Source organism: Tenebrio molitor, chromosome 5, assembly GCF_963966145.1.
Source record: "Tenebrio molitor chromosome 5, icTenMoli1.1, whole genome shotgun sequence".
Lineage (NCBI taxonomy): Eukaryota > Metazoa > Arthropoda > Insecta > Coleoptera > Tenebrionidae > Tenebrio > Tenebrio molitor.
The window spans coordinates 8,368,234-8,392,790 of NC_091050.1; the positions used below are offsets into that span (position 1 = coordinate 8,368,234).

The 24,557-nt window shown below is 35.8% G+C and overlaps 1 protein-coding gene across 1 annotated transcript in view; it reads left to right on the forward strand.

Moving 5' to 3' along the window:
* Positions 1 to 4,978: 4,978 nt before the first annotated feature.
* Positions 4,979 to 24,557, forward strand: part of LOC138130238 (carboxypeptidase N subunit 2-like) — a 130,205-nt gene continuing 110,626 nt past the window's right edge. The window contains exon 1 of the mRNA XM_069046668.1: positions 4,979 to 5,022. The gene's annotated coding sequence lies outside the window, so the exon portion shown is untranslated. The remainder of the gene's footprint in view (positions 5,023 to 24,557) is intronic.

The window sequence follows — 24,557 nt, forward strand, 5'->3', positions numbered from 1 at the left end:
ATTTAGAGCAAAACTAACTACGATATTGTCCCATTCTCCTAATGTGTTTTAATTATTTTTAATTCAGAAGGTCTCAATCAAACGATAGAGATATCACCAAGAAAATTTTAATTATTTTCAATCATCTACAAGTTATCTATTATCTATACAGGATGTATCTGAAAAACGTGTATTAATTTTAACCAGTGGAAGAACTCCCCGATTTACTAAACTTTTCTCTATAACATTTTATAAAATTCGCAAACGATTTTCAAAATTTTTTGTCACCTAATTTGAGCAAACGAGTCGTTTTGTATGATTAACTAGTCTCTATTTTTTTGTAAGCATTATACATAATTTTAATTATTTATTTTTTTCTATAACAATGTAATTTTTTTGACAAGGCTCCGTTTCTATCAAAACAGAAAATACATTTAAATTTTTATGGCTAATTTATTCCAAATTTTAAATCAATTTCTAACGCTTTGTCGTAAAAAATTCAAATAAAAAAAACATTTCATTTAACAATCTCTGTTACCTGTTAAAATTAACACACGCATTTTACCCTGTATATTTGAATTTTTATTTATAAATTTTCACGCAATAAATATTTTTCTACGACATTCCTCTTTTTGATTTTTGGTTCAGCAAGGTTTTTATTCTTTTAATTCTCTTTCAACTAATTTTGGCTCTCTTATTTTTGACTTTCTTACTCTCTTCCTTTATTAGCACTCCTTGTCTAATATTTTTGACTCTTTCCTTTTTGTTTTTTGTCTCTTACTAATACTTTTGTTTATGTATTTTTTCTTCACTTCTGTTTTGAATATTAAAATTTTATGTTCTATCCTGGCAATATTCAATTTATATGGAGCTGTTAGCTTGTTTTATTTGTCACTGCCTAATGCTTACTGATGAAATTTTCATTTTTAACTGTTATTATTTTTTTTTTAATTTTTATGTTTTGTTATTTACATATCTGTTTCAGTTAAAAGAAAACCTAATGTATTTTTAAAATTTTATAGGGCTTTGTTTTCTAAGCTAGCCAATATTCATCTCAATTAATTCTTAATTATCTTTTGTAAACTTGTCCTTTATTAATATGTTTAATTTTCTTAATTAATCGGTAATTTATTTACCTGTCAGGATTAGTTTCAATTTCTGCCTGTTCGCGATTTTTTCTTCATTCCAATTTTAATACATATCTTTAGTGTTCGTCGAGAGCACTTCAGATAATCACAATAATCAAAAAATACATATATTCAGAATTTTTTTAATGTATTTATTTTCTCTTTAAATTGAAAACAAACAAAATAAGCCGATCGCTCTAGATTTATTTTCCATAAAAAGTATGTCAAGTTCTAGAAACTGGAGTAAAACTCTGCTATTTTAAGTTTAAGTTAGATAAATTATGGAGTTTAGAACGAAATTGGAAATCTGCAACACGTGTACTCGAAGGATTAATTTAGTTTCAGTTATCCAAGGGTGCGTTTGAAGTATCGGTGACTTCCGAAGCGAGTTAAGGCATAAATAGCCCATTTAGCTTTTCTATCGATCCGATTTCTTGTATCGGTTGAATAAAAACGCAATTTGTGAGGTGAAATTCGCGATCGCATGAGCAGAACGATTTTCTCAACAAGTGCACACTTCCAGAGCTCACCGTCGAAGAACGATCTGATTTAAAGCTGTCTGGTAGTTTTTTCATCCATTGTTATTAAATAAGTGTGAAACGAACCGAAAATAATCTGAACAGTCTGTTCGAAAATTTTAAAAAGTTCGGAAGGAAGAGAAAGGAGCTGGCAGGAGTGCATCCTGTGTATCTCCTAATAGAAAGCTTCCATAATTCAGAAAGAAGTTGGTGCATAGTGATCCGCGTTTAATATTTAACTTGCGGTGGAATTTTTGCGAGTTGACATTTGTGCTCCGACGATTTAAAAGAATAAGGAGCTTGCCAAATTTTTAATTCGCTGAGCCGCCGTCGGCGCTACTGTTCCGGAAACTCCGGCATCTGCTGCTCGGTTGGCTGCCCTGATACAATCATCACCGCAACTTGTACCAACTTTACAGATATTTTGTCGTCGTCTTAAATTCGAAAGTTGAAATAAAAACGAATTCCTCTTTGTGTCGGATTAAGTCCGCCCCACGCCGAAATCGGTAATTTTTGATGAAATCTGGGGAGCCTCCCCCGCATAATAATTATATTAGACGCGTCTACATAATCTGGTAAACACTTTGAAAGATGCAAATACCCCCGTTATAAACGAGCCGTCATTTTTCCTCCCCAACGTATTATGGACGAGTATTAGTTAGAAAATTGCAGCGCTGATGGATTTGGCTCGGTTTAATTAAATTCTACCACTTCCGCCTTTCGAAAAACTTTCCGAAAGGTGGTGGCAACACTGCGGAACTCATTATGGAAATAACTTGCGGTGAACCGAGCGGGAAAAAAGATGTGCGAAAACACGGAGGTCCTCATTAGGCCGTATTAAAGGCGAGTTATGGCGACTTTTTGCCACCGTTTTGTGAACACCACATTCATCCCCGATTATTGCGGAATTTGTTCGGATTTTTTAATGAGTGACATCCCTCGAAACGGAGATGGCTCTAACGACCTCCACGCCAGATTTATTCCGCTCCGACAAATTACAAACATCATTATCAAAGCCGGCAATAACTTTTTAATCATTTTAAATAAATTCCCTACGATTTACGTCTCCGACGTTTTATTGCTAATCACTTATGCAACTTAATTTAAACGATACCCCGACAAACTTTTAAATTGCAGTAATTGTTGACACATCTTTATGGATGAGAGCGACTCGACTTTTCGCAACTTACACCGATGTAACTTCGACAGATAACGACTGCACCGGCTTTTATAAAAATTGAAATCGATATTGCATTCAATTCAAAACTCTTATTTGATAACTTACAAAGTAGATATAAACAAGTTAGTCCACGAAAAATGTCATTAACTAGTTTTCAGTACTGCTAACTACAGCGAAATGACGTACAATGCGATTTTCATACTGAATTTTATTAAAACGTTTCACTTAAATTGAGGCAACCTTCGCACATTTCTCGCTGGCAAGATGAGACGTAATCCATCCTGCGCCCTCACCCGATTTGTGCCTCCGTGAAAGGATCGGGTGATGCAAATGCAGAATGCTCGTAATGTTGGGTGTTCATTTAAATTTATCCTCAAAGGATTAAAAAGCACAAACAACACAAAAAGTGATACAGCTGATCCGTGATCTGTAATCTGTGGTCCGTTCATAATCGACTCTCAACGCCTACTTTGAGGTAAAATTTAAATGAACACCCGATATAATCTCCTAAATCAACTTACGCGGATAAATGCATTAATAAATTAATTTAATTAAAACCCACATTTTCAATGGTTTCAACACCGTTGATTAAGGATTACTTAGTTGATGAAATTTTTATAAAAATCACAACCTAGCTCACATTTATGAAAGTAACATAAAACAGTGTAATAGAGGTAATAAATGTATCTCTTTTAATCCGCCAACATGAAAATAGGGGCATAAACACGTCCCAGATGACTTTATCGACAAGAAACGGGTAATTTCGTACTTGTGCAGCTATTACCCTGCTGCAACCCATTAAAAATGTTAACCTTTAGTACGATGAAACATGGTTTTACATTGAGAGTAACGTGATAAAATTTTGTTTTTACGGAATATTTATATTTTTTGCAGCTTCAGTAGCTTCATTATCTTTTATGATAAAATATGTATTGTAATTGATTTATTAGTGTTGTTGGTCTATTTTCCAAACAGAAGCAGACACCACATATGGTTCACATTTTTTTTAAACTAATCACAAGCTTTAAATATTATCTACTATTTAATAGATCACATAAATATTTATGAAGGATAATTTCATAGATCTACAAATATAAAAGATGTCGATAAATATTAAAATATAAAATAGTAACTCTCAATCTTTTAATAGTGTATTGTGTAACAAGTGCGGAAAAGTGCCAGTGTCTCTCGAGTATAAAGAAGTTACCGCACGCAACAAAGTCGAGTTCCGCTATGACAGGACTGAGAAACAGGTTTTTAGCACTTGTCACATCATATTTCATAACGATCACGTGAATGACTGATACAAGGATACGGATATAAGGCACACTACATATATGGATCAACATAACCAAACAAAAATGACAATTTAGTTAGCTTGTTATTTGAGACGTAGACGAAATTAAACTACGAGTCAGGTTTAAAATTCTTTTTACAAAAAAACGTAATAGTTATTTATATTACAAATGCGGTAGGCTACATTTTACAGCGCGAGGATTTTAGATTGAAACACGACCCCGAAGCGGGAGTGTTTTAAAAAAATCGAGCGATGTAAAATGCCTATATAAATACCCTTATAATTTTTTGGAGGTTCCCGAAAGCTTAAAATGTTATTTTACACACTCCGTGCGGTAAAATGACAGATGGTTCAGTTAGTGTGTAAAAATGGAGATACCGTAGCTGTTCAAAAATAACAATAAGTTGCTCAGTGCAAACGAAAAAAATATGAGCAAAAAATAGCTTTGCTGTGAATTGAAGACGTTGTCGTAAACGCAGGTTATATTTTTATTCAGTTCTTGAACCCCTAAAACGGCCCTGTTGTATCAAATTATTAAACCATTCAAAATGAAATCCCTAATGCATTTTTCATTTAAAGCACGAAAAAGAATGTTGATTTTTCAGTAATTTTTTCCATATTTGAGTATTTATTTTGCCGGGGAAAACATTCTCGATCTCATCCGGAATGCAAATTCCGGGCAGAAATTGCGTATGATGATTTGTTTAAAAGAACTGTTTGCGCTTATGCGTCTGTATCTACAAACATTCCGCGATCGAGTGCGAACTCGTTCATCCCGAATTTCCAAATTTTCCGTGAGCTGAAATTATTGCAAATTTCGAAATCACTCCTTTGACAGTGCGGTTTGTTTGACAGGTGACGACAGTGGACCAGTCCGGCAGAGATCCTCCGCCTTCATCCCACATCAGTTCCAGCGAACAGGTGAGCGACTGACACTCACCCCTAATTCTGGTTCTGTCGACAGCGTTAAATGTTATCCCCGATTTGCGTTTGTCGTGTGACCGAGGCTTTATTAGCGATCTACATTATGTATCGTAATTGGTTGGGCGATCTCGTTCGAACCCTTTTGATAGGCGAGAAGTTCTGAATTAGTTAGATTCGGTGCTAATCCTTCGATTGTATTTACTTAATTTCCGTGTTTTACGAGCGAGGTGCGTGCCCTGATTCCGGCGATAAGGCCCATTACCCGGAGCTAATTTTGGCTAAATACGTGTGTACAAGAATGACGCATGGTAAATGGGGTGTCGATCCGGGGCGCACTTTTAAGCGGCGCAGACCGTTTTGAAAATTTGGAGCACGTTCAAATCAGAATATTCTATGAATAATAATGAAAGTGATAATGAAGATGGCTTGGCGATTTCGGTCTCATTTGATTTGCGGCGTGCTGTACATGTGACGTGTCTGAAATTAGTTGCCTGAAAAGCCTCATATCCCGGAGCTTAAAACAGGAGCTTTAATAACCTGTGCTTATCGCCGAAGCAATCTCTAAGAGCTTTTACCTGCGCGCATACATTTTAAAGTGCCCCAAGAATATAAAAAACTTCCGGACATAAGTGGGTTTTTCTATATTTCATGCAACTTATTCTTAATAAAACTTTCACGACCTTTCAAAGAATGATCGCCGGTCCCCAACTCTTGTAATAACTCAACACAAACATGGCCGACTTCCTTTGGAAGTATCGCCGGGGCTGTAACCCGTACGGATTTATGTTCGCCAGTGTTATTATTGTGGGTGGTGGAGTAGTTGCACCGCCATGATTGGATAAGCTCTCATTTCCCGTTTAAATCTTGACTCGCAACGTCATATTATGTTTGCGGATCATGTCGAAATTATTTTAACGTCCAGGATCGATCCGGACTCTTTCAGCGATACTCTTCTGATATGTGAGCCCTTCCGTGATGATGCGAATGCCGCCGCAGAAAAAACCGGCCCCGGGTCAAAAGCTACATTTCGCCGGAGCGAGTTTATTCTTTTTGAGGATTTCACTTCCAGGCCTTTAATATTCATAAAGACTCGAAAATAAACGTTTATTTTTTTGCCAGCGGTGGGTACGCCGTAATTTCTCTTCACGGCTTTCCGCACACGGTTTTTTCTATATTCAATCGGTTACCACAAACAAATTCTGTTAATTACGACCCGCCCTAATAATCATCTCGTCCGTAATTGCAATTCCACCCTTTGATATTTCCTTTCGGCGAGCGTTATGTTTTCGAAGTTTTTGATTGGACTCGCGTGGTACTTCTTCAACTGTTCGGAACAGAGCCCCAGCAAAAACTCACGTTAAGTGTCTTTGAAGAATTGAATATACTGATGCTTTTCAACGATAGACAATGCTCTTCGACAACTTCGAAGTCCTCAGGGTAAACTCGTTTAAACTTGGGTGGATTTTTTCTTTCAGTGGTCTTTACCACTAAATGCTTTTCGAACAATTGCGCTTGTAAATCAATCACACTGATTGATACAATTAAAACGAAAAAGAAAAATATTGTTATTTTGTGGACACCCATTTAGCTTAATAGCGGTATCGACGTGGGCGCTCAAATCAAACTCGTTCCAGAAATAAATTCTGTAAACACATCATATCCACCCAACACACTAAAATAATATTTTCTTTTTTGCCATTGACAATTTTTATTAAACTGGTTTCAATTTAATTTATTTTACAGTTTCTGAAATCGATTATAACAACTCACACCATTTTTTAAATCTATATTTACAAAAAGACAAAAATAAAAAAAAAATCTTTAAAATGCTGTTTAGCAGAAAGACAAAATTTGACAATGTCATTCGAAATTAATTCTGGAGGTGGTGATTTACAGAGCAGATAGTTCATATTAGTTCCTGATGATGTCCTGGAAGAGGCAAGTGCCGCAAGTAAGTATCAAATGTTGACTAAAAAATCAAAATTACGTTATCAGAAAGAATTGGAAAAAATGTACGAGTGAATGAAAACCAGTGAGTGAAAGACAGTGAGCGAAAAACGATGAGCGGAAGTGAAATGAACGAAAGAGAAACCTTTATCCACTGGTAACTCACTTTCTAGGGAGGTACCGAAAAAAAGAATTTTGCCATGACTTAGTGGATCGCCTCATCTATTGCCTATAAAACGTGCTTGGAGTATAATAAGACCGACCATACAAAAAGTATCACTGTTTCATGAATTCTCTTTTTAAGTTTTCTGGTTAAATTTTGCCGTCTTCGTTGAGTATCTTGGAAAGCATACTGCAGGAAGCTGTATCTGCCAGTATCGATTGATCGAAAACGTAATCCTCATTGCCTCCGTTAATCGGGAGAATTTTATTTAAATCGGCGTTTAAGCCTGCTGAGAAAGAAAGAACTTTCAATGATCCGTCGAATAAGCTTCCAATGAGCTCCTGGGTCGTTTCTTTTGAAAGCCATCAAAAATATTACAAACTTTTCCAATTACGAATAATTTTTTATGCTCCACACTTAATTTTAAATAAATTCCATCGGAGATGTTTTGAAAGTATTTGCGTGAAAGTCTGGTGCGTCGAAAAACAATGTTATTGGATAATTTCTGAGGGAACGCAACCTGAATGATCGCCTCTTCAAAAATGTGTTAACTCCCCGTTCCCATCCCCAATCCTCTAACGAACAATATAATTGCATTTTCATCAATCCTGGGTGCGGGTGCGATCCGCAGAACGTTACTTCGATCATTACACATCTATAAAGCAGCCGAAACAGCCGCACCAGGTGCGGTTGAACGCAAATATAAAAGCAAGAATAGACTGTTTGCTTTCTTATTCCGCAGCCTTATTGTTTCGCTCCTCAGGTAAGACCCCCAGTCCCCATTGAGCCGTTCGCCTTCGAACCTAATACGACCTGACATTATTCAGCCTCTTGCATCTGCCTTCTTTGTTAAAATCAATATTTGGATATCCAGATCAAACAGTTTTAAAGTTTAATTACCGGAAAATATTGTAATATCGACGGCAAACTTCGCCCCCTTTACTGCCAAAAATGAATAAACACGCTCCACCCCGGGCTGCCACTAGAATTTTAATGCCAACTCCATTTAAGAGGGGCCAGGATATGAATCATTTTTAAATTGCTCACCCCGCAAGTCTGACATACGGAAATCGGGAAAAGCGACCACTTCCCCGATCGAACGTTATTAATCATTTCTGTTCTAATTTTTAATTCGTTTTGTACAAGCTCAACCCGTTGAAAATGCAGGATCACCACTACAGGACGAGATAGGAATGCGCGCTTTTGAGAGGTGGTCCTTGGAAAAAATTTCATTTCCGAACAACTGGTCAGCAATCGCAAGGATTCTTCATATTGCGACATTTTTTAACAATACCAGACATACGAGTACATGTGTGTGTTGTTCTCTACTTCATATATTATGACTTTTATGTGTAGTTTTTCCGTTTATTGCGGAGGAAGCGTCATTTGCTCTTTAGGGAGTTTTATAACTGGGGCCGTTATCTATTGTTATGGCTTTCAGGCAGATGAATGGCTTTGTAAATTTCTCTCCGTTTTCTTTTTGTTTTTTTTTTGTCACAATAAATTTTGTTGTCTTAAAAACGTAAAAACCATAAACCCAACTTTAGATGAAGAACCCATTGGTACCAATTGCAGATATTATACCGTGCGATCGAAAATAAAAAAAAAACGAGAGGGCCGTGATTAATACGCTTCAGTTGGCAACACGTAAAAATTTAATTCAAACGGCGAATCGTCCTATTCGACACCTCAAGTTTTTGAGGAATTTCAACAAAAGTTTCCGGACTTTCAAGGCACTTACCAACAACTTGCTTTGATTATTTTGTTTTTCCATACCCCTCAAACAACGTGTTCACAAAAAGGCCTGATTACTGATAACTGCAATTTAATTGATGTCCCAACTTTGCGAAGGTCATTTGAAAACATGGAGCGAAGAACAACATTATGTTTGAAAGCTGAAGGAAGACATTTCGAACATTTACACGATTGGAGCTCCTCCTGCATGATCCTTTAGCACAATGTTTGAGTAATAAAGATAATCTTCATCCTGGAAACAATATTTGTTCGTTGATTTCATTGATCAATTTTGTATTTACCAAAATTCGATCGTATTGCAGTCATTTACGGCGTACCTTTTTGTCTTTTTAACTTCAGAAAGAGAGAATAGAAAAGAGCCTCCAAAAACATAACCTCTGTGTAAATAATCGGGGTGCACGTGGTCTTCACCAGAGAACACAGAACGGTGCTGTGCTCACCGTTGAATAAAGGCGCGGGAGTTTTAAATCTCGTTGTTTCATTGGACTTCGACAGGGCGACAGGTCACACATAATTCACTTCTTTATGAAAATCAAGATTTCAACGTTCTCAAAATCACTAACCTAACTTTTAAGACTGACACCTTTTAATTGAAATCTCACGAATTGCCAAATTGCAAAATATGCAATCTTTGACAATAATCTTTTATGCAGAGACATCACTTTTACCAAAGTAAAGGGTCTTCATATACCTACCCTAACATCCAGCTCAATAAAAACATGTTTTTGTTCCAAAGGATTACAGCTTTACTAATCCTCTTTCAATCCAGATCGATTAAAGATTTCTTTATATAACTTCGTTCTTTGGTGTTTAAACGGTTGACGATTTCAAAATATGTAATTCGCATTTCAGATATAGAATTAAGAAATATAAATCCTTCATTTGATCTATGCTTAAAAAAAGCAAACTAAGAGAGTATTTAGATTGGGTATGAAACCTTCGCTATCAGTAGGGTAATATGTTAAGTTGACGATGACTAATAATGCAATAAAAGATTAGGTACTTCGAACAAAAACTGATGATCAGTTATAATTTTCTCTGAAAAAATGCTCTACCCAAAAACTCTTCATCAAAATCTAACCGAATTGAAGTTTTTGCTCCAACTATTTGTCATTCGTTATCTTGAAGCGACACTTTATTAGGCCGCAAAGTGTTGAGAACGGACGATTTTGTGTTTAGTTCAAATAATCTATTAAATGGACTGTAGCATAAAATCAACTCAGGATGATAAATTATGTAAAGTGACAGATAGTTGACCGACCATACTTTTATAACCATTAACGAAAAAAGTTTCTCAAATGCGTAGAATTGCGTGCTAATGACATAAATAAAAGGTAAAATTGTTTCTCTTTTTGTTTGTAATCACAGTTTTTAGTTGCCACACATTAACAAGTGGAAAAGTTTTGTGAACCATCTTGTTACAGCAACATAATGTTTTTTGATATTTCATATTCTTGAGTTGTATTGGGTGTTCATTTAAATGTGTCCTCAAAGTTGGCATTGAAGAGTCGAGTGTGAACGCACCACGGATTACAGATCACAGATAACTTGTTTAAATCTAACCTCACTTTTTGCGTTGTTAGTTTTTACTCCGCAGGAGGACGATGGGTATCTTTGATCACAATTTAATAGTTGTAAAATTCGTTTTTGCATTACAAAAGTCTGCATCTGATGCAGACATCACGGTGTTTAATTTTAATTTGTCAGAATAATTTGTGAATCTTCCCGACGTTGGTAATGCAATATCCGTCGTGGGGCACCGAAGATCTTCAATGTTTGTGGTCCGACTACAATACAGACAGGTACAAACACGATTGTATTCAGTGTACAAGATTTGTCCCATTTGTATGTCAAAACTGTCAGCATTGTGGATATGATCGGCAATTTCCTGTGCCATTGTGTCGCTCTGGAAACAACATAATACAATAAATATTTCGCTGCAGCGAGAATTCGGTGCATCCTTGTAAAAGTAAAGCTGGGAAAACGTCACATAAGGGATGATGTATTTATTTGTGGGCGGTTGTTGCAAGTCGACGGAAGGAGGAACGTCCGATGAATTTTGTTCAAAGATAAATTTTGATGAATGCTAAGTTTTGCTTGCTTAATAAAATTTTTATTGCCGAAAGCACTTACAACCAATCAAACCGTGAATTTCCTTCCAGCAGTAAGACCTTGAAAGTATTGGAAACATCCAAGTCTGTACAATAAAATGCTCTGGTCCATTAGACGGTAGGAGGAATCGAAATAAATCAATAGATGAGATGTAACAAAAGGGAATCAGAAAGGGGTGGATTATTGTTTTGACCATTAAGACAGTCAAACAATGAAAAGTTTTAATAATTCTTCTGATGCGTTATCTTTACGGACCGGGCGCTCGCTTTAATTTAAATCTCCGTAGAAGAGGAAATTGTATTTTTTTCCAAACTGAATTTTTAATAAAATATCACAAAGCTGAAAGCTCCTCCTGTGCTTGACAGAATAAAGCCAATATTAACGACAAATGCTGCGCCGCAAAGTATTACGCCAGATTTGATTATATTTTCATACGGCGGAAGCGCACTGCAAAATTTATTTCATTGTTCCGTGGAAACCCTTAAGATAGTGTAAATCTCTGTTGTGACGGAAAAAATACAGCCCGCGATGCGTTATGAATGGAGGCCCTTCATTTATGTTACTTATTTGAATATCAACATCGAGCATCTAGCCATAAATCCACCCCTTATTGTCTCTGAATTTCAGCTGCAATCTCTTTGAAGCGAAAGCTCCCGCTGCTTTTAAGCCTCAAACTCGGCACATATCAAACTCGAAATAACAGCCCTAATGCATTTACGTTTATATTTATTGCCAAGATATTACTGTAATTGCATTTTCTGAATTTACACCACGCAAGGCGAGCCATCCATCAAACATTTATTGCGCGAAGGACCGCCGCTTGCAGCGTTCTTGTTAACAACGCCGTTATAATTAAATTTCAAACTCGCGTCAACACTGACCGCCCAAATTTATTTGTCTCTGCAAGGATAGTGACGCTAACACAACAAAAACAAAATTCATTTTTCTCATATTACGACGAAAACGATCTAATACGCGCAGGCTGTGTAACTTCGACGGAAACATATTTCGAAAGCGTCACTCTGTTGACACTTTGTTTCCTCATTCCTTATCGACAAACAATTTGTCAATTTCTTTATCAACACCAGTCTTAAAATTTTTCTCGTAATGTATTTCCATTTTCTTTACTTCACATTTACTTGCAATTATTCATTATTGCGTTGTTTATTAATTTACGAAAAGCTCAAAAGCTCTCACATTTTAAACGGCTCTAAAATAATTGTTCACAGAATTTGTGTCAAGTTTGCAACATTAATTTTCAATAATGGCGCAGTTAATTTTATCCGTTTTAGTAGAATCACTGGGTATGTGGCACTGCGGCAGGAATTGACGCATCACTTAATGGTTTCATGACCTCTCGCCCTTCATCCCTTAAACTTTGCCAGATAATTTATTTACTTAGATATTCTAACAGCGTGAACTTCTGGCAAATTTTGAATTTTGACTCGGTCAATATTTGCTTTCTTAGGAACTGATCATCCCTCGGACTTGGGGCTGACGACTCACAACTTAACTTTTAGTTGATGATGCGGTCGTTTTTTTATTGTCTCAAACAGTACAGATACATAGCTTGATTTTCACCAACAGTTTTATCGTATTTATCGTGATTTTAAAAGTCTGTACTAATTTTTAAAACAATTTGTTTGTAAAATTTATAACAGAGTGTTATTTTGTAGAATGAATTAGACAGATTCGGTTGTCGTTAACCAGGATCGAAATAAAAAGAAAAACAGTTTACGACAAAATGTCAAAGCATGGAGTAAAGACACAAGGGTGACTACCTCGTAAAAATTGTCTGCAACAGTCTTACACAACAGATTCTTTGGGACTCTGATAGAGTGTCTTTGATTGACAATTTGCCGTGTGGACAGAGCAATTTACCATAAGACTCCCCTCTGTTTTGTGATAAATTAATTTCCAAAGTACGTGATGCACTCAAGAACAAAAGAAAGAGAAAATTGTGAAGAGAATTGCGTTGTGTTAGGCTAGCGATACACAAATTATCCGTTGCCCTACGTCGGGACTAACATCTTTGTACAATCAACCAGAACATGTTGATGATAAGTCGCGTAACGGTCCATTTGCAACATTAAAGAAAGTATACGCGGCGGAACATCGGTCGCGTATTATCCGTCAGATGTGGCGCCAGCTTAAGGCTAGCCGGTTCATAAAGACTGCATAATGCAGATTTCAAGACTGGAACAAGTCTTGTATTCGCCAAATCTGTTTATTTTATTTACTCCTAAAATTAAAAGAGTTTTTTGGAGTCATTTTCCATGTCTTGACCGAAATTCAAAAAATAGCCTTATTCCTAATTAAAACTTCCCTCGATTTCTCTAATATCATTCATTTGAACACGACACTTTATCAGAATAGCAGATTATTATTTACTAAACATTTACCATAACAGTCAGACCTGTAAATTCCCTTTCTGTTTTTATTTAGACCTGATCCTGTCAGCTTTTTCATAATTTTTTACACGCCAGCCACCTTTGTGCTTTTTGACGTTTGCTTGCTTTTGTAATATTTGAAATTGCTTTTCTTTGATAAACTTCAAATATAAACTCTAAAAAACCATATTTGGAGACCAACTTCATTTTCAGCTCTCTTTACCACTTGATTTTATTGCTAAGCGTTTAGAACTAATAATCTTTGTTGATGTGGCTAGATTTTCATTTTCAAAACTTTTAATATCGCTCTAGTCTTGTAAAACAATGAACTATTATAACAAAAGAATAATTGACTATTAAAATTAATCTTCACAACATAATTACTTACAATTACAACTCAATGAGAAAACGTTTCTTGATGAAAGCGTTTTCTTCTGCCATACCAAATTAGGGTTAGTTCTTGGGCGCCCAAATGTCAGAGGTTAAAAATTCTATAATGAAAATTGTTTGTAAAACAAAACGTTGCGTGAGAGCCTCTAGAAACAATTCCATTTTGAGGCGCTAATTCAAGAAGCCGGGTCGAGTGTTTTTGCCGGATTTTTCCGGAAACACATCGTTGGCCTTTTGTTCAGCGCCATGATAAGCGGCTTAAGGAAGGATGACAACGGCTGTCATCACGTGTAACGCAATTTCGAATGTCACCGAACTTAAATAAATCAACAGCTCGTTACTACGTAGTAACGTAATGCTTCCTCAGTGTGAATTCTGTCAGTCAATCCAGCACGCTCCTCAACAATTCAATTATCCTTCGACCTTCTTTTGTTGGTCCCGGCGGCGCGCGCGATGACGTCACTAATGGCGGATGCGTCACGACGCTGCAATTCCGCCAACAACTATAACATAATTCAGAATTCGCAGGGGAACGCCCGAAATCCAGTCGACCGTGTCGTGAAAGAATCAATTTGAGCTTTACGCAGCCATGGACAAGGGCACCGAAAGAAAAATTTTGCCCGCCAAAGCTCCCACTTAGGTGTTGTTGGACCGCAAAACTCCGGCTCACCGGATGAAGACCGATCACCGTCAGACGATTTTATTACTAGTCAAATGCAGGACGATTAGAGAAAGCTCACCACCGAAAAAATATTAAAGCTTGACGAGCGCCAGTTACGCTACATAAATCTGGTGGAATTAACAATTTTACACCAGCGCGAACACAGTTTAATGATTTTTATTTTTGGTTTAGTTGCAACTAGCGACATTTCGCGTTGCGAATTTATGACTTGTTTAACATTTCAAGTGGTTTTATACGCTCGTCGCCGCTGATTATTTTCCTTTTACGTTGCTCATATCAGAGAAAATTGAAAATTTTAATCTTCTGAAATCCAACGTCCTAAAATAATTATTCTGTTTTTGTTTATCCTAAAGGAATCACTCACCGTGAAACAAAATTAATCGTGTTAATAAATTTCCTATCCTCATTTCTTTATCTCTGACGGTTACCAGCTTGACGTTTGCGTTTCACAAGCGATTAAATGCTTAAATTGGCATTGCCACGATACTTTCATACATGACCCACGAGGCTTCGAAAATTCAGAAGTGACAGTGAAGTTAATTTAACTTTTCGCTAAGCAAATCAATTTATAACGAACCTCTAAACGTTTTCCCATTAATAAAAAATTAAAACAAAAACTAAACTGTTACGTTAATGACATCTTTGATAGATAAAAACTAAACATCTAAAATTTTTGATATCCAGTTTGGTTGAACAATAAATAATTTGTTCAATATTTTGCTATAGCGCTAAAACATGTTGCTAACCATAAGACATTCCTGCTTTGCCTCTTGACAACTTATTGGTTCTTGATACACCTGGAATCTTTGGGGAAAACTTAATATAATAATTGCTTTTACATTTTTTGTTATATTTTGATTCTTCTCTTTCTTTGTTTTTTTTTGTCATTAACGTTTTCACATTTTTCTCGCCTATTCACACTTTCTTCATTTTTACTTTCATTTTATGTTTCTGCATTCACTTACTGCACACATTTCACAATTTTCTGGAACAATTTTTTTAGCCGTTCTGTTTAAAGTTTTCATTTTTTTTTTACACATTTTATAATTTTGTCGAAACTATTTCTTAATTTCCTAATTTATATGTTGAATGTTTCTGGGTGATCAACAGAAAAAAAATGTCAAAATTTATTTACATTTACATATTTACCTGTCGAACAAAACCAAATACATTCGAGAGTAAGGCCGCTTTCGTTCACTTGAATTGCAATTCGCGTGAACGAAAGCTTTGCCTTCCTCTCTCGTACTGTAAATAACTATTCTCTTCTAGACGGCATGATTTACCTACCCTTCTTCCAAATCTTTTCTATGTGATTTAAATCTAATCTGCAAGAAAGCCATCTGAGTACATAACTATGACTTTGAAGTTTCATTTGCGGATAACCGAAATTGCAAATTTAAAAGCAAAAAACCTTTTCATAACATTTTATTATCGTCGAAATATCTTTCCTTAACGACTTCACAGATTCTCGACTTTTTGTCCACAATTTCTCTTCAACCCTTATTTAATTCCAAATTCCACTGTACATACTTGCAAAACCTGTCAGTTACTTCCGAGATAATTGTATCATATTTTCAGACTTACTTTAAACAATTTTCAAAGATCAGGAAATTATAACCCGTGCCTCTTTTACTGTTGTTTTTCATGTTTTTGAATTTTCCAATTTGCATATTTAATTTTCACACTTTTCAATTTTTATATTTTTCTCTTCGTCACCTCCAGCTTCTAATTTTCGTGTAACTATCTACTAACTTATAAATTGTTTCAACAGGCGTGTTCAGTGTAATAAGCGCCTGTTATTAGTTCACTAACTATAAAATTAATAGACCCGTTGTGCCCACATCAATTAAATGAAATATTGAAAGGAGCGTCTGTAACTGCTTTCCATTTCATAAATGCCTAATTCTTAATTAGTGGTTAAGTGTTAACAAAACCTTAGATTAAAATTCCTGAGTTTATTAAAATAGAAAGTGCTAATGAAAGATGCCCAAATTTATTTTTTTTTTGCCGATAAAAATCTATATCAGACAAAAAAGCTTCAAAAATTTGTACACAGATTTCAAGAATTTGATTATACAATGAGGTACTTATAGTTTTGTAGCCTAACACAGAAAAAGTTACTTGTTTATCATATCTAAATTGTAGACCTTCAAAAGATGTCCCTCTTTATATGCAAAACACTCTTCCAAGTATTTGTTACCATTTCGTCTAAAATAAATTTTCTTCTGTCAGATATGTTTTTGTGTTTCTTCTCAATTTTTACTTTGTTTCTCATGTATGTACTGAATGTGAAATTTCTTTGATCCCTTTGATTGTTCTTTTGTTTCTGGATCGTAACACGTTTCATTCCTGTCTACATCAGGCTCTAAACAATTAGAAGAATCCTTAAATCAACAGCAACGCGGCAAAGTGACTAGATGTTGCCACACTCAATTTTTTTTAGTCCAGGTCTTTGAAGATCCACTTAGATAATTTTTTGACACGTTCGTACAAAATGTTCAAAGTGCTACACGCTTTAGTTCAATTCGCCGATTCTCCAAAATCATTCTTGCACACATCGATATTTCGTGGGGTGGACAAAGAAATGGGTCTTCCAACACAATGTTCATCTCTGACGTCCGTTCTTCCCCTCCTGAAATCCGCAACCCAATTTCATATAGTGGCGTAGGAAGGATATTGATCCTTCAACGTATTCAACATATCTGCATAAATTTTCCTAGCTTTCAAAAATAGGTATTTTTACTGACCAATTCTGAATTTTAACGAAATTAAATTTTTGTCTATCACCAGTTAAGCTTTTTACTTGTGAACTTGGTATGTATTACCATTCGCAGACTTCTTGCTTTTGCTCATCAATATCCGTTCGTAGCTTATTACAATTTTAATTTTGAACATCAATAGTATTGTGGTTTCTCCTTTTCTGTTTTATTTATTAATATCGAAATTATTCTCGTAGAAGTAATTTCGCTTTGAAGATTGCATTAAGCTCTAAGGAAATTCATTATGTTTGAATTTTATATGAATATTTCTTTCAAATGAGCTGTGACTATAAAATTCTCGATAAAACGTGCCAAGATATTACAGAATATAATTTTCTTTAGATTTCACCCATTTAAGACAACGGCAAGATTTGAGTTTAATAGAGCTTTTTATTAGCTATTTCTCCGATGCTAATTTCATTCATAACTGGGGACGTCGAGCAGTCTAACATTGAATTTTTTTCCTCCAGAATTGTCATTTCCCTGACGGAGTTACTTTTCTGATAACAATTAGGCACTTAAATTATGCACGCCTGGAATACACAAAGACATAAATTAATTAACGTTTCTCCACCAAAACCGATATATTGTGTGTGCATACTTTGTTATGAGCAGTAACAGTTCCAGTAAATAATCTCAATTAGGGCCATAATAAAACGTAATTGGTTAGACGTTTCAGAGATTTCCAGCGGAGTGCATCGTGGAGTGTATGGACCCACTTAATTATAACTTCGCTTTGGCGGTTTGTGCAACATGTTTAATGAGCATTTTCGAGATGAATATTGTTGACAACGACCTTTGTCGCGAGCAAACAAACGCCTTTAATGCGCCTTAAATTGCGTTCACAATGTTACTTAAAGTCTTGTTTTCAAGTTGCCATATTAAACTTGTGATGGCTTCCGAAGCAATTACTTTAAACTTTCGGCAAACGCTGGTCGGTGCGATTATGGGGGACATTAATATTTGGCGAATAGTTAAGGACCGGACCGGAATTTATCGGAATAGTTGCGAGAACAATAAATTAATTTCGGCATTGTTTCACGCACCGGATCCCGAAATGGCGAAAAAGGCCCCAGCTCGATAAATTTTTGTCAGCGCGCGTCGATCGTAAACTTTACATAAAAAATATACACCGCAGCGACGTTTCGCAATTTATCACATCATGTGTGTTGTATTTTTCGGGAGTTTCAGGAGTTCGGTACAAATTTTTATAGTTGTCGCGAGGCCACGACATGATTTATCGGCGCCGACGAAATTGAACGGGCGGGTCCTTTTTAATTCGGCGAAGGGTTAAAGATGATAAATTCGCGAAGGTCAGTCGGCGGCGGCGTTCGCGTAAAACCTCGAGTTTATGAAAATTCCCCCGATGGTGAATTTCTTGCATAAAACTTTTTATGGTGACACAAAACAAATTTTAATAAAAGACGTTTCCCCAGCAGCCGCAATAATAATATAAAATATCCCCGAGGTCTTTGTCGCAAACTTCCAGAACGAAGGGCTCCGATGTATACCGTACTTGATTAATATACTGCCCCTTCGTTCCGGAAATCCAACGGGCCAGATGTCCGGGCGATTTATGCGATCCCCGGAGCGATCCCAGGCCCGGAGTCAAGATTTTCGGCCGCCGCTAAACCGCTTTAATCCCAAATTAATTACGATAAACTAACCTCCCCTATCCACTTATTTATCTAACTAATATAAGGACATCAATTTCGCCGGCCGAGGACGACAAAAATGTCTCCTCGGATGCGATGGCCAAATTCCTGTGAACGGTCCATCCATCAGAGCTTTCATTAGCACTAATGCAAACTGCTAGTGCATGGACCAAATCGAATGATAGTAAAACTGGGATTTACAATTTGGACGCTAAACGCTCTTACCATCATTAAATTGTGGAGCTCGATGGAGCCAATACGAATTTTTTATTCGACGTATCAGTTTCATATTTTCCAGCCCTTGCGTCAATTTCCTCTCAAAACTCACATGTACCAGCCCCACTGTTCTGTCATTTATATTTCGAGGAATCATTCGATTAAATTCGAAATATCGGAACACGGAAGTCCCTCAAAGGTTTTTTCATAACGGCTGTCAGTTAAGCGATACGCTTCAAATATACATATAAGGTTGTCCTACAATAGAAAAGAAGCTTTAGTCCTGCTGGCTCTACAATATTTTTTCAAATCAAATTGTGTTAATTGACACGTCAAGATTTAGCAATCTTGTTGGTGATAGATTCCTAAATTTGTTACCCCTAATGGATGTTTAGTACAATTAGCAAAAATGCTAAAAAAAAAATAATAAATTGAAGCAGTAAAAAAATAAATAGATACATGATGATTGAAATTACTTTGCTAATTAATCATTTACATTGATAAGCGGTCTTTTTTTCTCATTTTTATCTGATCACCATTTGAATAGCATGAGTTTCTAATTTTTCCTTAATTTCTTTCATACTACAATTTAAAATAAAATTATAAGTAATTAGTAGATGTTCTGTGTAAATATTATTCGAAATCTTATTAAATATAATACCACTCGAAGAAGGTCCAACGTCTCTAATATTGCGTTGGGAACAGGAAATTCAAAATTACTGAATAAAATAGTAAATTATGTCATTAAGAGTAGAAGTGAGTCTTTTTGTGCTAAGCCCAGAGATTGAAGATTATTTGATTAATTTTGTTACTCAATTTGAATATCTATTTTTTTGCAATCTATCTTGCAATGATTTTTTTTTAATAAATTTTTTATCTACATATTTCCTTTTTTTTCTTGGTTTGCATAATGTCACTCTACATTTACTTGACTTTAATAATTCACTCAGTTTAGATATGTTCACCTGTTTTTCCAGATTTTTTGCAGTCTCAGTGATAACATTTTTCCCCTTTTTCTTTTCTTCTATTACCTTCTTCTTCTTTTTTTTTTATTTTTCCTGTGGCATAAACAATTACCCATTATACCTATTCTTTTCACCACATGTTCTTCCTCAGATTTTTCTTGAGGTTAATTTTCTTTTTTTTTTTCTTCTCTTATTCTACTACGAATCTAAAAAACTCACCATAACAAATTCTTCACTGCCATAAGTGTTTGTTGATGCATTTTTTACTGAGGTGATTGTTTACTGTAAGTTATTATGAGATCAATATAATATTTCAAAAAAGACCTCTCTTCAACATTTCTAAAGTCTTTATCTTACTTAATAGATCATTAAAATGTCCACTTTAATATGAATACATCCCCTTTTATTTTCGTATAATTTCACCCAAGCGTAAAGATTTGATCAATGCCTCGGAGAAACTTATTTATTTACTTAGTACATTTTTGCAAAAGATGAAATTCAAAACAGTAACCGGTAATTCATTTGCAATTTCTTTTCCCATTTCCTTTCACAACTTTTTCCCCTGTTATATTTAGACTTTCACTCCCCTTCATTCTTCTCTTAATTTCCGCTCCTAATATTGTAAAATAATTGTGCATTATTGATTTCGACACAACGAAACTGAAAATGCAAGTTTGCATGAGTTAGCAAGTTAGCTAAATCTGATACACTTTCCAGCATAATGAAGCAAATCTGATTTGGAAAAATCGTTCCCTCCCAAGACTACAACTAGATTCCCATTTCTCTAGGAAATTCTTGAGAACAATCCTTGAGCAATTTCTTGAAATCGGGTTGCACAACTAGCCGAGAACAATGAAGCTGTAGCAGCTGCAGCAGTAAAACAGTGCAAGTCATTGGAAGTAAAACAAGCATTCTTAACGAGCAAATCTTTGATGTTTTCAGGTTGAGTTTTGGTGGGGGAGATTATAAACGGCTCCTGAAAGGATCAAAGGTAAAAGTACACAATGTTCGCCTGCTCCTTACAATGCCCGCTCGGAGTTTGTTTCGCTTTTACAAGAATTCTTTCTCCTCAAATAGACATGATTATTACACTTCGTTATCTCGTGCCCAACAAAACCGTCTTCTGGCGAGGGAGGAATATCGTTATTAACCATTCCCCGCAGTACGGCCCTGAATAATTTACGCCCGATTAATGGCAGATCGGACAAGTGTAACCTCGATAAAATATTCCGGGGGACATTACCCCGGAGCTTTTTAATTTCGGTATCGACTATTTATTTTTTCGGCCATCGCTGGCGCAACGTCGTAAATTATCCTGCAGCGGGCATGCCATTGAATTCGGACCGAATTCAACACAACACACATTTAATTTTCTGCTATAAATTTCTGGTTAAATAGAGAACAGCCGCCGGGACGCGGCTGTAATTCTTCGGGAGACACGCGCTGTCTGATTTTGCGAATTAAAACTCGCAACTTGCATCATTAGTGGTCACTTGTTCTTGTTCGGTCCTCCTTCGAGTTGCGGTTCGGCCACTGAATCCATTAATAAACGGAAACTTCACCGCTGTTGATGAACGACACAACACCGAAGCCCAACACGACCGATCATTTTTTTACGGTTCGATCCAATTAAATTAAATAAACAGATTTTAGCCGTCATGTCGGCTGCGGCTCGTAAAAGCTAAGTGGTGTTAACACATTAAACCTTTTAATACGTAAAACCGCCGTTAGATTAAGCTAAAATGTGTTCACTCTCACACGTAATTTTCGTACGGGGTGTTAATAAAGTTTTATCTAGTTTCTCGTATTTACCATCAAGGAACTGAACCGTGACGAAGAGTGTTTCGGTGATTAAAGATAAAGCAACGCACCACAGACACATTTCCAGGTTTCTTGGCTCTTTTGTCTTTTTTAATGTTATTACCGGAGACGCAACTTAATAGCCTCTTACACCACACTATTAACAGAACATACATATATTAAGAACTGAGGCTGACTGACATTAAAAGACAAATTAAGGACATACCTAATATTAATTTGACAGATAAAACATGCACATAAAGATTTGTAGATATGTATTTCCTTTAGGTACTGAAAATTTTAAAGTTCAAAGAAAAAGATGAATAAAATGATTGGCAATTGACTTAAGAATAATTTGTATCGAATCTTCTAGACAAAATTCATTAGGGAAAATCACCACTTCTTTGATAAAATGGTCTTATTATATTATTATACTTCTTTAGGCCCACCGCGACGTTATTCCTGGGCTGTGAATTAGTCGCCGTCACGCGTCACGTCACACGCTCCGCGGTGAAAGGCTCACTTTTATTCTGAATACAACAATGTAACAAGTTTAACCAAATCAAAAAACAAAATCTCTATCAGAATTTTAAAAAAGTATGTGTTCGAATTTGAAAAAAATATATTTTGACAGTTTAGCCTTGAAGCCCTTGGGGCCGATTTTGTAGCCTATTCCCAACCATTTCATTTGGTGTCTAGATAATTAAAATTCTCCGATAAATAAGGGAACCATGGACTCGCCTTTTTTTTTGGGACATCCTGCATAATGTAGTGCCCGCTAATCTTATAAAAATATAAAGTTACACAAATTGCCCTAAGTGGATAACATTATAACTCGCAGGTACAAACCTACAAGTAAAAGTTCTTTGTCATTTTCTGTAAAATTATCTCAACACAAACTATAGCTATACATTATCTCCTTGTCCCACCTGTATAATTAAAACAATTTTAGTCCTTCAGAAGCATCTTGAAAATTCTCTCTGTCCTTAAATAATAGAGGTCCCACTGTACTAAATTGCTGACCATTTGGTTAAACTATGAACTAACCTAATAGGACAAGCAAGCAAATACCGGGTTTCGGATAATAATAGATACCTTCGAATTAGCCGGTTAGTTGTTATCTCTTCTTCTCGTTTTGTTTCTACTTTGAACTATTCTTGTCCCCGCATTAGAGATGTTCTATTACATGTATTAAACCGGTCTTTATCATTGTGAAATTATCTACAAAATTAATGACCAGACCCAGGACCTCCCGTTCATTATTAAAGCAAAAGTTAAAGCCAGTATTAAAATAAATCGTTTAATTTTTTCACACCTTCAATTATTTCTACAAATCGAAAATAGGTTGTTGTAATAAGTTTTGAATCGTTCTTGTAGACTGTTTTTTTGATAAACGCTGAAATTGCTTTTGTTTTGTTTACGCATTTTAAGAATACCTTGAAGGAATAAATTCCAACTTTATAAAGATTAAAGTAATTTCTAAGAGATCATTGACGTAAGCAGCAAATAATACCATCGTGTTTATATTTTGTTATAGAGAAAGTATGAAGGTTGAAAGATTACAGAGTCTTGTCATTATGGATTCTAACGAAGGTGGAAATTCCTTTAGAGAGAATTTTAATTAAATTTACGTCCATGTTAAAGTATTTGAAAAGTTTGTAACTCATTTGGAACTAGAATTTGATTATAGGTGATTCCTGATTTGCAGTGTTGTAGAAAATAAGGACGCGAGATTTTAAAATAACAGACAGTATGAATAAATGCAATAAAAAGTCAACTAAGAAAATTTTTAGTAATAATAGTAGATGTAGAATGTAGGATAATAATAGTAATTTATGAAACAAGTGCATAAAGTAGTACTTTTCCGTACGAAAATGCTTTACACATGAGTTTTATAAAATTACTTTTCTACAACTGTCTTGCAATTACAAAAACCAATTAACATAAAAAAACAAATCTAAAACTTGACTTTTCTAAAGCAAAGATGGCGAGACAGGTTCAATTGTTTTTAATGCACTCTTATGATCCGACCGGAGCAAAAAGATGCTACGCACTAATAATACTGTAGTACAGCTTTTCTAATAGTTGTGAAAAATAGTAGATTATATCATTAAGAGTAGAAGTGAAGTTTTTTGTGCTAAGCCCAGAGATTGAAGACCGAGACGAAGTCGAGGTCGCAACTGGGCGAATAAATTCCTTGAAAATGATAATAAACTTATTAAAAATAAGATATTCATTATTTCTAGGACGACGCACAAGTGCTTCAAGGTTGTGAAAATGTTGGCCACCTTTGCAGTGCAACTAAAGAGCCGTGAAATGTGACGAAACCGTGGCAATAAGTTGCACACGTTGCCGTTGTTATGACTGAACGATTAATTTTTGCAAAAAAACAGTCAAACCGCCTTTATTTACTACGTTGAACGTGCTTTACAGCTCATTTACCGCTTGCATTCCATGCACCACCCGGTCCTAACGCAATTGTCAAGCTTTGCATACGTGCATTTAGCCGGCGGGCGGCTTGCAAAAAATCCAGCGATTCCCGTGTCGAGGGCTGCGACGTAAGAGATCGTGAAATAGATTTCTGGATGCAATTTGAAATTGGATTTCGTCATTGCATCGTCCGGGCCGATACGTCGTGTTGGCAATTTTACTGGCGGATGAGCTTTGTCCAATCAGGATGCGTCGTACCGGAAGTGAC